The sequence below is a fragment of the Somniosus microcephalus genome, chromosome 1 (genome assembly GCF_052327205.1).
Source record: "Somniosus microcephalus isolate GS21.2 chromosome 1, FLI_Smic_1.0, whole genome shotgun sequence".
Classification (NCBI taxonomy): domain Eukaryota; kingdom Metazoa; phylum Chordata; class Chondrichthyes; order Squaliformes; family Somniosidae; genus Somniosus; species Somniosus microcephalus.
In genome coordinates this window covers 330,532,624-330,547,058 of record NC_140987.1, presented here as the reverse complement: position 1 = coordinate 330,547,058, position 14,435 = coordinate 330,532,624, and positions in this window count along the sequence as shown.

Genomic DNA, 14,435 nt, shown 5'->3' with positions numbered 1-14,435 from the left:
TTCTTTTTGTGATGATTCTTGTTGTGATGATTCTTGTTGTGATGATTCTTGTTGTGATGATTCGTGTTGTGATGATTCTTTTTCTGATGATTCTTGTTGTGATGATTCTTGTTGTGATGATTCTTGTTGTGATGATTCTTGTGATGATTCTTGTTATGATGATTCTTGTTGTGATGATTCTTGTAATGATTCTAGTTCTGATGATTCTTGTTCTGATGATTCTTGTTCTGATGATTTTTGTGATGATTCTTGTTGTGATGATTCTTGTTGTGATGATTCTTGTTGTGATGATTCTTGTTGTGATGAATCTTGTTGCGATGATTCTTGTGATGATTCTTGTTGTGAAGATTCTTGTTGTGATGACTCTTGTTGTGATGATTCTTGTTGTGATGATTCTTGTTGAGATGATTCTTGTTGTGATGATTCTTGTGATGATTCTTGTTGCGATGATTCTTGTTGTGTTGATTCTTGTTGTGAAGATTCTTGTTGTGAGGATTCTTGTTCTGATGATTCTTGTGATGATTCTTGTTGCGATGATTCTTGTTGTGATGATTCTTGTTGTGATGATTCTTGTTGTGATGATTCTTGTTCTGATGATTCTTGTACTGATGATTCTTGTGATGATTCTTGTTGCGATGATTCTTGTTGTGATGATTCTTGTTCTGATGATTTTTGTTGTGATGATTCTTGTGATGATTCTTGTTCTGATGATTCTTGTGATGATTCTTGTTGCGATGATTCTTGTTGTGATGATTCTTTTTGTGATGATTCTTGTTGTGATGATTCTTGTGATGATTCTTGTGATGATTCTTGTTCTGATGATTCTTGTTGTGATAATTCTTGTTGTGAGGATTCTTGTTGTCATGATTCTTGTGATGATTCATGTTGTGATGATTCTTGTTGTGATGATTCTTGTTGTGATGATTCTTGTTGCGATGATTCTTGTTGCGATGATTCTTGTTGCGATGATTCTTGTTGCGATGATTCTTGTTGCGATGATTCTTGTTGCGATGATTCTTGTTGTGAAGATTCTTATTGCGATGATTCTTGTTGCGATGATTCTTGTTGTGATGATTCTTGTTGTGATGATTCTTGTTGTGATGATTCTTGTTGTGATGATTCTTGTTGTGATGATTCTTGTTGCGATGATACTTGTTGTGATGATTCTTGTTGTGATGATTCTTGTTGTGATGATTCTTGTTGTGATGATTCTTTTTGCGATGATTCTTGTTGTGATGATTCTTGTTGTGAGGATTCTTGTTGTGATGATTGTTGTTGTGATGATTCTTGTTGTGATGATTCTTGTTCTGATAATTCTTGTTGTGATGATTGTTGTTGTGATGATTCTTTTTGTGATGATTCTTGTTGTGATGATTCTTGTTGTGATGATTCTTGTTGTGATGATTCTTTTTCTGATGATTCTTGTTGTGATGATTCTTGTTGTGATGATTCTTGTGATGATTCTTGTTGTGATGATTCTTGTGATGATTATTGTTATGATGATTCTTGTTGTGATGATTCTTGTTGTGATGATTCTAGTTCTGATGATTCTTGTTCTGATGATTCTTGTTCTGATGATTCTTGTGATGATTCTTGTTGTGATGATTCTTGTTGTGATGATTCTTGTGATGATTCTTGTTGTGATGATTCTTGTTGTGATGATTCTTGTTGTGAAGATTCTTGTTGTGATGATTCTTGCGATGATTCTTCTTGTGATGATTCTTGTTGTGATGATTCTTGTTGTGATGATTCTTGTTGTGATGATTCTTGTTGTGATGATTCTTGTTGTGATGATTCTTGTTGTGATGATTCTTGTTCTGATGATTCTTGTTCTGATGATTCTTGTGATGATTCTTGTTCTGATGATTGTTGTTGTGATGATTCTTGTTGTGATGATTCTTGTTGTGATGATTCTTGTTGTGATGATTTTTGTTCTGATGATTCTTGTGATGATTCTTGTTGTGATGATTCTTGTTGCGATGATTCTTGTTGTGATGATATTGTTGTGGTGATTCTTGTTCTGATGATTCTTGCGATGATTCTTGTTGTGATGATTCTTGTTGTGATGATTCTTGTTGTGATGATTCTTGTTTTGATGATTCTTGTTTTGATGATTCTTGTTGTGATGCTTCTTGTTCTGATGATTCTTGTTGCAATGATTCTTGTTGTGCTGATTCTTGAGGTGATGATTCTTGCTCTGATGTTTCTTGTGATGATTCTTGTTGTGATGATTCTTGTTGTGATGATTCTTGTTCTGATGATTCTTGTTGCGATGATTCTTGTTGCGATGATTCTTGTTGCGATGATTCTTGTTGCGATGATTCTTGTTGCGATGATTCTTGTTGCGATGATTCTTGTTGCGATGATTCTTGTTGCAATGATTCTTGTTGCGATGATTCTTGTTGCGATGATTCTTGTTGCGATGATTCTTGTTGTGATGATTCTTGTGATGATTGTTGTTGCGATGCTTCTTGTTGTGATGATTCTTGTTGTGATGATTGTTGTTGTGATGATTCTTGTTGTGATGATTCTTGTTGCGATGATTCTTGTTGCGATGATTGTTGTTGTGATGATTCTTGTTGTGATGATTCTTGTTGCGATGATTCTTGTTGTGATGATTCTTGTTGTGAGGATTCTTGTTGTGATGATTGTTGCTGTGAAGATTCTTGTTGTGAAGATTCTTATTCTGATAATTCTTGTTGTGATGATTGTTGTTGTGAAGATTCTTTTTGTGATGATTCTTGTTGTGATGATTCTTGTTGTGATGATTCTTGTTGTGATGATTCTTGTTGTGATGATTCTTTTTCTGATGATTCTTGTTGTGATGATTCTTGTTGTGATGATTCTTGTTGTGATGATTCTTGTGATGATTCTTGTTATGATGATTCTTGTTGTGATGATTCTTGTAATGATTCTAGTTCTGATGATTCTTGTTCTGATGATTCTTGTTCTGATGATTTTTGTGATGATTCTTGTTGTGATGATTCTTGTTGTGATGATTCTTGTTGTGATGATTCTTGTTGTGATGAATCTTGTTGCGATGATTCTTGTGATGATTCTTGTTGTGAAGATTCTTGTTGTGATGACTCTTGTTGTGATGATTCTTGTTGTGATGATTCTTGTTGAGATGATTCTTGTTGTGATGATTCTTGTGATGATTCTTGTTGCGATGATTCTTGTTGTGTTGATTCTTGTTGTGAAGATTCTTGTTGTGAGGATTCTTGTTCTGATGATTCTTGTGATGATTCTTGTTGCGATGATTCTTGTTGTGATGATTCTTGTTGTGATGATTCTTGTTGTGATGATTCTTGTTCTGATGATTCTTGTTCTGATGATTCTTGTGATGATTCTTGTTGCGATGATTCTTGTTGTGATGATTCTTGTTCTGATGATTTTTGTTGTGATGATTCTTGTGATGATTCTTGTTCTGATGATTCTTGTGATGATTCTTGTTGCGATGATTCTTGTTGTGATGATTCTTTTTGTGATGATTCTTGTTGTGATGATTCTTGTGATGATTCTTGTTCTGATGATTCTTGTTGTGATAATTCTTGTTGTGAGGATTCTTGTTGTCATGATTCTTGTGATGATTCATGTTGTGATGATTCTTGTTGTGATGATTCTTGTTGTGATGATTCTTGTTGCGATGATTCTTGTTGCGATGATTCTTGTTGCGATGATTCTTGTTGCGATGATTCTTGTTGCGATGATTCTTGTTGCGATGATTCTTGTTGTGAAGATTCTTATTGCGATGATTCTTGTTGCGATGATTCTTGTTGTGATGATTCTTGTTGTGATGATTCTTGTTGTGATGATTCTTGTTGTGATGATTCTTGTTGTGATGATTCTTGTTGCGATGATACTTGTTGTGATGATTCTTGTTGTGATGATTCTTGTTGTGATGATTCTTGTTGTGATGATTCTTTTTGCGATGATTCTTGTTGTGATGATTCTTGTTGTGAGGATTCTTGTTGTGATGATTGTTGTTGTGATGATTCTTGTTGTGATGATTCTTGTTCTGATAATTCTTGTTGTGATGATTGTTGTTGTGATGATTCTTTTTGTGATGATTCTTGTTGTGATGATTCTTGTTGTGATGATTCTTGTTGTGATGATTCTTTTTCTGATGATTCTTGTTGTGATGATTCTTGTTGTGATGATTCTTGTGATGATTCTTGTTGTGATGATTCTTGTGATGATTATTGTTATGATGATTCTTGTTGTGATGATTCTTGTTGTGATGATTCTAGTTCTGATGATTCTTGTTCTGATGATTCTTGTTCTGATGATTCTTGTGATGATTCTTGTTGTGATGATTCTTGTTGTGATGATTCTTGTGATGATTCTTGTTGTGATGATTCTTGTTGTGATGATTCTTGTTGTGAAGATTCTTGTTGTGATGATTCTTGCGATGATTCTTGTTGTGATGATTCTTGTTGTGATGATTCTTGTTGTGATGATTCTTGTTGCGATGATTCTTGTTGTGCTGATTCTTGTTGTGATGATTCTTGTTCTGATGATTCTTGTTGTGATGATTCTTGTTGTGATGATTCTTGTTCTGATGATTCTTGTTGTGATGATTCTTGTTGTGATGATTCTTGTTGTGATGATTCTTGTTGTGATGATTCTTGTTGTGATGATTCTTGTTCTGATGATTCTTGTGATGATTCTTGTTCTGATGATTGTTGTTGTGATGATTCTTGTTGTGATGATTCTTGTTGTGATGATTCTTGTGATGATTCTTGTTGTGATGATTCTTGTTGTGATGATTTTTGTTCTGATGATTCTTGTGATGATTCTTGTTGTGATGATTCTTGTTGCGATGATTCTTGTTGTGATGATATTGTTGTGGTGATTCTTGTTCTGATGATTCTTGCGATGATTCTTGTTGTGATGATTCTTGTTGTGATGATTCTTGTTGTGAAGATTCTTGTTTTGATGATTCTTGTTTTGATGATTCTTTTTGTGATGATTCTTGTTGTGATGATTCTTGTTGTGATGATTCTTGTTGTGATGATTCTTGTTGTGATAATTCTTGTTCTGATGATTCTTGTTCTGATGATTCTTGTGATGATTCTTGTTCTGATGATTGTTGTTGTGATGATTCTTGTTGTGATGATTCTTGTTGTGATGATTCTTGTTGTGATGATTTTTGTTCTGATGATTCTTGTGATGATTCTTGTTGTGATGATTCTTGTTGCGATGATTCTTGTTGTGATGATATTGTTGTGGTGATTCTTGTTCTGATGATTCTTGCGATGATTCTTGTTGTGATGATTCTTGTTGTGATGATTCTTGTTGTGATGATTCTTGTTTTGATGATTCTTGTTTTGATGATTCTTGTTGTGATGCTTCTTGTTCTGATGATTCTTGTTGCAATGATTCTTGTTGTGCTGATTCTTGAGGTGATGATTCTTGCTCTGATGTTTCTTGTGATGATTCTTGTTGTGATGATTCTTGTTGTGATGATTCTTGTTCTGATGATTCTTGTTGCGATGATTCTTGTTGCGATGATTCTTGTTGCGATGATTCTTGTTGCGATGATTCTTGTTGCGATGATTCTTGTTGCGATGATTCTTGTTGCGATGATTCTTGTTGCGATGATTCTTGTTGCGATGATTCTTGTTGCGATGATTCTTGTTGCGATGATTCTTGTTGTGATGATTCTTGTGATGATTGTTGTTGCGATGCTTCTTGTTGTGATGATTCTTGTTGTGATGATTGTTGTTGTGATGATTCTTGTTGTGATGATTCTTGTTGCGATGATTCTTGTTGCGATGATTGTTGTTGTGATGATTCTTGTTGTGATGATTCTTGTTGCGATGATTCTTGTTGTGATGATTCTTGTTGTGAGGATTCTTGTTGTGATGATTGTTGCTGTGAAGATTCTTGTTGTGAAGATTCTTATTCTGATAATTCTTGTTGTGATGATTGTTGTTGTGAAGATTCTTTTTGTGATGATTCTTGTTGTGATGATTCTTGTTGTGATGATTCTTGTTGTGATGATTCTTGTTGTGATGATTCTTTTTCTGATGATTCTTGTTGTGATGATTCTTGTTGTGATGATTCTTGTTGTGATGATTCTTGTGATGATTCTTGTTATGATGATTCTTGTTGTGATGATTCTTGTAATGATTCTAGTTCTGATGATTCTTGTTCTGATGATTCTTGTTCTGATGATTTTTGTGATGATTCTTGTTGTGATGATTCTTGTTGTGATGATTCTTGTTGTGATGATTCTTGTTGTGATGATTCTTGTTGCGATGATTCTTGTGATGATTCTTGTTGTGAAGATTCTTGTTGTGATGACTCTTGTTGTGATGATTCTTGTTGTGATGATTCTTGTTGAGATGATTCTTGTTGTGATGATTCTTGTGATGATTCTTGTTGCGATGATTCTTGTTGTGTTGATTCTTGTTGTGATGATTCTTTTTCTGATGATTCTTGTTGTGATGATTCTTGTTGTGATGATTCTTGTTGTGATGATTCTTGTGATGATTCTTGTTATGATGATTCTTGTTGTGATGATTCTTGTAATGATTCTAGTTCTGATGATTCTTGTTCTGATGATTCTTGTTCTGATGATTTTTGTGATGATTCTTGTTGTGATGATTCTTGTTGTGATGATTCTTGTTGTGATGATTCTTGTTGTGATGATTCTTGTTGCGATGATTCTTGTGATGATTCTTGTTGTGAAGATTCTTGTTGTGATGACTCTTGTTGTGATGATTCTTGTTGTGATGATTCTTGTTGAGATGATTCTTGTTGTGATGATTCTTGTGATGATTCTTGTTGCGATGATTCTTGTTGTGTTGATTCTTGTTGTGAAGATTCTTGTTGTGAGGATTCTTGTTCTGATGATTCTTGTGATGATTCTTGTTGCGATGATTCTTGTTGTGATGATTCTTGTTGTGATGATTCTTGTTGTGATGATTCTTGTTCTGATGATTCTTGTTCTGATGATTCTTGTGATGATTCTTGTTGCGATGATTCTTGTTGTGATGATTCTTGTTCTGATGATTTTTGTTGTGATGATTCTTGTGATGATTCTTGTTCTGATGATTCTTGTGATGATTCTTGTTGCGATGATTCTTGTTGTGATGATTCTTTTTGTGATGATTCTTGTTGTGATGATTCTTGTGATGATTCTTGTGATGATTCTTGTTCTGATGATTCTTGTTGTGATAATTCTTGTTGTGAGGATTCTTGTTGTCATGATTCTTGTGATGATTCATGTTGTGATGATTCTTGTTGTGATGATTCTTGTTGCGATGATTCTTGTTGCGATGATTCTTGTTGCGATGATTCTTGTTGCGATGATTCTTGTTGCGATGATTCTTGTTGCGATGATTCTTGTTGCGATGATTCTTGTTGTGAAGATTCTTATTGCGATGATTCTTGTTGCGATGATTCTTGTTGTGATGATTCTTGTTGTGATGATTCTTGTTGTGATGATTCTTGTTGTGATGATTCTTGTTGTGATGATTCTTGTTGCGATGATACTTGTTGTGATGATTCTTGTTGTGATGATTCTTGTGATGATTCTTGTTGTGATGTTTCTTTTTGCGATGATTCTTGTTGTGATGATTCTTGTTGTGAGGATTCTTGTTGTGATGATTGTTGTTGTGATGATTCTTGTTGTGATGATTCTTGTTCTGATAATTCTTGTTGTGATGATTGTTGTTGTGATGATTCTTTTTGTGATGATTCTTGTTGTGATGATTCTTGTTGTGATGATTCTTGTTGTGATGATTCTTTTTCTGATGATTCTTGTTGTGATGATTCTTGTTGTGATGATTCTTGTGATGATTCTTGTTGTGATGATTCTTGTGATGATTATTGTTATGATGATTCTTGTTGTGATGATTCTTGTTGTGATGATTCTAGTTCTGATGATTCTTGTTCTGATGATTCTTGTTCTGATGATTCTTGTGATGATTCTTGTTGTGATGATTCTTGTTGTGATGATTCTTGTGATGATTCTTGTTGTGATGATTCTTGTTGTGATGACTCTTGTTGTGAAGATTCTTGTTGTGATGATTCTTGCGATGATTCTTGTTGTGATGATTCTTGTTGTGATGATTCTTGTTGTGATGATTCTTGTTGCGATGATTCTTGTTGTGCTGATTCTTGTTGTGATGATTCTTGTTCTGATGATTCTTGTTGTGATGATTCTTGTTGTGATGATTCTTGTTCTGATGATTCTTGTTGTGATGATTCTTGTTGTGATGATTCTTGTTGTGATGATTCTTGTTGTGATGATTCTTGTTGTGATGATTCTTGTTCTGATGATTCTTGTGATGATTCTTGTTCTGATGATTGTTGTTGTGATGATTCTTGTTGTGATGATTCTTGTTGTGATGATTCTTGTGATGATTCTTGTTGTGATGATTCTTGTTGTGATGATTTTTGTTCTGATGATTCTTGTGATGATTCTTGTTGTGATGATTCTTGTTGCGATGATTCTTGATATGATGATATTGTTGTGGTGATTCTTGTTCTGATGATTCTTGCGATGATTCTTGTTGTGATGATTCTTGTTGTGATGATTCTTGTTGTGAAGATTCTTGTTTTGATGATTCTTGTTTTGATGATTCTTGTTGTGATGCTTCTTGTTCTGATGATTCTTGTTGCAATGATTCTTGTTGTGCTGATTTTTGAGGTGATGATTCTTGCTCTGATGTTTCTTGTGATGATTCTTGTTGTGATGATTCTTGTTGTGATGATTCTTGTTCTGATGATTCTTGTTGCGATGATTCTTGTTGCGATGATTCTTGTTGCGATGATTCTTGTTGCGATGATTCTTGTTGCGATGATTCTTGTTGCGATGATTCTTGTTGCGATGATTCTTGTTGCGATGATTCTTGTTGCGAAGATTCTTGTTGCGATGATTCTTGTTGCGATGATTCTTGTTGCGATGATTCTTGTTGTGATGATTCTTGTTGTGATGATTCTTGTGATGATTGTTGTTGCGATGCTTCTTGTTGTGATGATTCTTGTTGTGATGATTGTTGTTGTGATGATTCTAGTTGTGATGATTCTTGTTGCGATGATTCTTGTTGTGATGATTGTTGTTGTGATGATTCTTGTTGTGATGATTCTTGTTGCGATGATTCTTGTTGTGATGATTCTTGTTGTGAGGATTCTTGTTGTGATGATTGTTGCTGTGAAGATTCTTGTTGTGAAGATTCTTGTTCTGATAATTCTTGTGATCATTGTTGTTGTGATGATTCTTTTTGTGATGATTCTTGTTGTGATGATTCTTGTTGTGATGATTCTTGTTGTGATGATTCTTGTTGTGATGATTCTTTTTCTGATGATTCTTGTTGTGATGATTCTTGTTGTGATGATTCTTGTTGTGATGATTCTTGTTGTGATGATTCTTGTGATGATTCTTGTTATGATGATTCTTGTTGTGATGATTCTTGTAATGATTCTAGTTCTGATGATTCTTGTTCTGATGATTCTTGTTCTGATGATTCTTGTGATGATTCTTGTTGTGATGATTCTTGTTGTGATGATTTTTGTTGTGATGATTCTTGTTGTGATGATTCTTGTTGCGATGATTCTTGTGATGATTCTTGTTGTGAAGATTCTTGTTGTGATGACTCTTGTTGTGATGATTCTTGTTGTGATGATTCTTGTTGAGATGATTCTTGTTGTGATGATTCTTGTGATGATTCTTGTTGCGATGATTCTTGTTGTGTTGATTCTTGTTGTGAAGATTCTTGTTGTGAGGATTCTTGTTCTGATGATTCTTGTGATGATTCTTGTTGCGATGATTCTTGTTGTGATGATTCTTGTTGTGATGATTCTTGTTGTGATGATTCTTGTTCTGATGATTCTTGTTCTGATGATTCTTGTGATGATTCTTGTTGCGATGATTCTTGTTGTGATGATTCTTGTTCTGATGATTTTTGTTGTGATGATTCTTGTGATGATTCTTGTTCTGATGATTCTTGTGATGATTCTTGTTGCGATGATTCTTGTTGTGATGATTCTTTTTGTGATGATTCTTGTTGTGATGATTCTTGTGATGATTCTTGTGATGATTCTTGTTCTGATGATTCTTGTTGTGATAATTCTTGTTGTGAGGATTCTTGTTGTCATGATTCTTGTGATGATTCATGTTGTGATGATTCTTGTTGTGATGATTCTTGTTGTGATGATTCTTGTTCTGTTGATTCTTGTTATGATGATTCTTGTTGTGATGATTCTTGTTCTCATGATTCTTGTTGTGAAGATTCTTGTGATGATTCTTGTGATGATTCTTGTTGTGATGATTCTTGTGATGATTCTTGTTGTGATGATTCTTGTTGTGATAATTCTTGTTGTGATGATTCTTGTTGTGATGATTCTTGTTGTGATGATTCTTGTTGTGATGAATCTTGTTGTGATGCTTCTTGTTCTGATGATTCTTGTTGCAATGATTCTTGTGCTGATTCTTGTGGTGATGATTCTTGCTCTGATGTTTCTTGTGATGATTCTTGTTGTGATGATTCTTCTTGTGATGATTCTTCTTGTGATGATTCTTGTTGTGATGATTCTTGTTGTGATGATTCTTGTTGTGATGATTCTTGTAGTGATGATTCTTGTTGTGATGATTCTTGTTGTGATGATTCTTGTTCTGATGATTCTTGTTCTGATGATTCTTGTGATGATTCTTGTTCTGATGATTGTTGTTGTGATGATTCTTGTTGTGATGATTCTTGTTGTGATGATTCTTGTTGTGATGATTCTTGTGATGATTCTTGTTGTGATGATTCTTGTTGTGATGATTTTTGTTCTGATGATTCTTGTGATGATTCTTGTTGTGATGATTCTTGTTGCGATGATTCTTGTTGTGATGATATTGTTGTGGTGATTCTTGTTCTGATGATTCTTGCGATGATTCTTGTTGTGATGATTCTTGTTGTGATGATTCTTGTTGTGATGATTCTTGTTTTGATGATTCTTGTTTTGATGATTCTTGTTGTGATGCTTCTTGTTCTGATGATTCTTGTTGCAATGATTCTTGTTGTGCTGATTCTTGAGGTGATGATTCTTGCTCTGATGTTTCTTGTGATGATTCTTGTTGTGATGCTTCTTGTTGTGATGATTCTTGTTCTGATGATTCTTGTTGCGATGATTCTTGTTGCGATGATTCTTGTTGCGATGATTCTTGTTGCGATGATTCTTGTTGCGATGATTCTTGTTGCGATGATTCTTGTTGCGATGATTCTTGTTGCGATGATTCTTGTTGCGATGATTCTTGTTGCGATGATTCTTGTTGTGATGATTCTTGTGATGATTGTTGTTGCGATGCTTCTTGTTGTGATGATTCTTGTTGTGATGATTGTTGTTGTGATGATTCTTGTTGTGATGATTCTTGTTGCGATGATTCTTGTTGCGATGATTGTTGTTGTGATGATTCTTGTTGTGATGATTCTTGTTGCGATGATTCTTGTTGTGATGATTCTTGTTGTGAGGATTCTTGTTGTGATGATTGTTGCTGTGAAGATTCTTGTTGTGAAGATTCTTGTTCTGATAATTCTTGTTGTGATGATTGTTGTTGTGAAGATTCTTTTTGTGATGATTCTTGTTGTGATGATTCTTGTTGTGATGATTCTTGTTGTGATGATTCTTGTTGTGATGATTCTTTTTCTGATGATTCTTGTTGTGATGATTCTTGTTGTGATGATTCTTGTTGTGATGATTCTTGTTGTGATGATTCTTGTGATGATTCTTGTTATGATGATTCTTGTTGTGATGATTCTTGTAATGATTCTAGTTCTGATGATTCTTGTTCTGATGATTCTTGTTCTGATGATTTTTGTGATGATTCTTGTTGTGATGATTCTTGTTGTGATGATTCTTGTTGTGATGATTCTTGTTGTGATGATTCTTGTTGCGATGATTCTTGTGATGATTCTTGTTGTGAAGATTCTTGTTGTGATGACTCTTGTTGTGATGATTCTTGTTGTGATGATTCTTGTTGAGATGATTCTTGTTGTGATGATTCTTGTGATGATTCTTGTTGCGATGATTCTTGTTGTGTTGATTCTTGTTGTGAAGATTCTTGTTGTGAGGATTCTTGTTCTGATGATTCTTGTGATGATTCTTGTTGCGATGATTCTTGTTGTGATGATTCTTGTTGTGATGATTCTTGTTCTGATGATTCTTGTTCTGATGATTCTTGTTCTGATGATTCTTGTGATGATTCTTGTTGCGATGATTCTTGTTGTGATGATTCTTGTTCTGATGATTTTTGTTGTGATGATTCTTGTGATGATTCTTGTTCTGATGATTCTTGTGATGAATCTTGTTGCGATGATTCTTGTTGTGATGATTCTTTTTGTGATGATTCTTGTTGTGATGATTCTTGTGATGATTCTTGTGATGATTCTTGTTCTGATGATTCTTGTTGTGATAATTCTTGTTGTGAGGATTCTTGTTGTCATGATTCTTGTGATGATTCATGTTGTGATGATTCTTGTTGTGATGATTCTTGTTGTGATGATTCTTGTTCTGTTGATTCTTGTTATGATGATTCTTGTTGTGATGATTCTTGTTCTCATGATTCTTGTTGTGAAGATTCTTGTGATGATTCTTGTGATGATTCTTGTTGTGATGATTCTTGTGATGATTCTTGTTGTGATGATTCTTGTTGTGATAATTCTTGTTGTGATGATTCTTGTTGTGATGATTCTTGTTGTGATGATTCTTGTTGTGATGAATCTTGTTGTGATGCTTCTTGTTCTGATGATTCTTGTTGCGATGATTCTTGTGCTGATTCTTGTGGTGATCATTCTTGCTCTGATGTTTCTTGTGATGATTCTTATTGTGATGATTCTTGTTGTGATGATTCTTGTTGTGATGATTCTTGTTGTGATGATTCTTGTTGTGATGATTCTTGTTGTGATGATTCTTGTTGTGATGATTCTTGTTGTGATGATTCTTGTTGTGATGATTCTTGTTGTGATGATTCTTGTTCTGATGATTCTTGTGATGATTCTTGTTCTGATGATTGTTGTTGTGATGATTCTTGTTGTGATGATTCTTGTTGTGATGATTCTTGTTGTGATGATTCTTGTGATGATTCTTGTTGTGATGATTCTTGTTGTGATGATTTTTGTTCTGATGATTCTTGTGATGATTCTTGTTGTGATGATTCTTGTTGCGATGATTCTTGTTGTGATGATATTGTTGTGGTGATTCTTGTTCTGATGATTCTTGCGATGATTCTTGTTGTGATGATTCTTGTTGTGATGATTCTTGTTGTGATGATTCTTGTTTTGATGATTCTTGTTTTGATGATTCTTGTTGTGATGCTTCTTGTTCTGATGATTCTTGTTGCAATGATTCTTGTTGTGCTGATTCTTGAGGTGATGATTCTTGCTCTGATGTTTCTTGTGATGATTCTTGTTGTGATGATTCTTGTTGTGATGATTCTTGTTCTGATGATTCTTGTTGCGATGATTCTTGTTGCGATGATTCTTGTTGCGATGATTCTTGTTGCGATGATTCTTGTTGCGATGATTCTTGTTGCGATGATTCTTGTTGCGATGATTCTTGTTGCGATGATTCTTGTTGCGATGATTCTTGTTGCGATGATTCTTGTTGCGATGATTCTTGTTGTGATGATTCTTGTTGTGATGATTCTTGTGATGATTGTTGTTGCGATGCTTCTTGTTGTGATGATTCTTGTTGTGATGATTGTTGTTGTGATGATTCTTGAGGTGATGATTCTTGCTCTGATGTTTCTTGTGATGATTCTTGTTGTGATGATTCTTGTTGTGATGATTCTTGTTCTGATGATTCTTGTTGCGATGATTCTTGTTGCGATGATTCTTGTTGCGATGATTCTTGTTGCGATGATTCTTGTTGCGATGATTCTTGTTGCGATGATTCTTGTTGCGATGATTCTTGTTGCGATGATTCTTGTTGCGATGATTCTTGTGCTGATTCTTGTGGTGATGATTCTTGCTCTGATGTTTCTTGTGATGATTCTTGTTGTGATGATTCTTGTTGTGATGATTCTTCTTGTGATGATTCTTGTTGTGATGATTCTTGTTGTGATGATTCTTGTTGTGATGATTCTTGTTGTGATGATTCTTGTTGAGATGATTCTTGTTGTGATGATTCTTGTTCTGATGATTCTTGTTCTGATGATTCTTGTGATGATTCTTGTTCTGATGATTGTTGTTGTGATGATTCTTGTTGTGATGATTCTTGTTGTGATGATTCTTGTTGTGATGATTCTTGTGATGATTCTTGTTGTGATGATTCTTGTTGTGATGATTTTTGTTCTGATGATTCTTGTGATGATTCTTGTTGTGATGATTCTTGTTGCGATGATTCTTGTTGTGATGATATTGTTGTGGTGATTCTTGTTCTGATGATTCTTGCGATGATTCTTGTTGTGATGATTCTTGTTGTGATGATTCTTGTTGTGA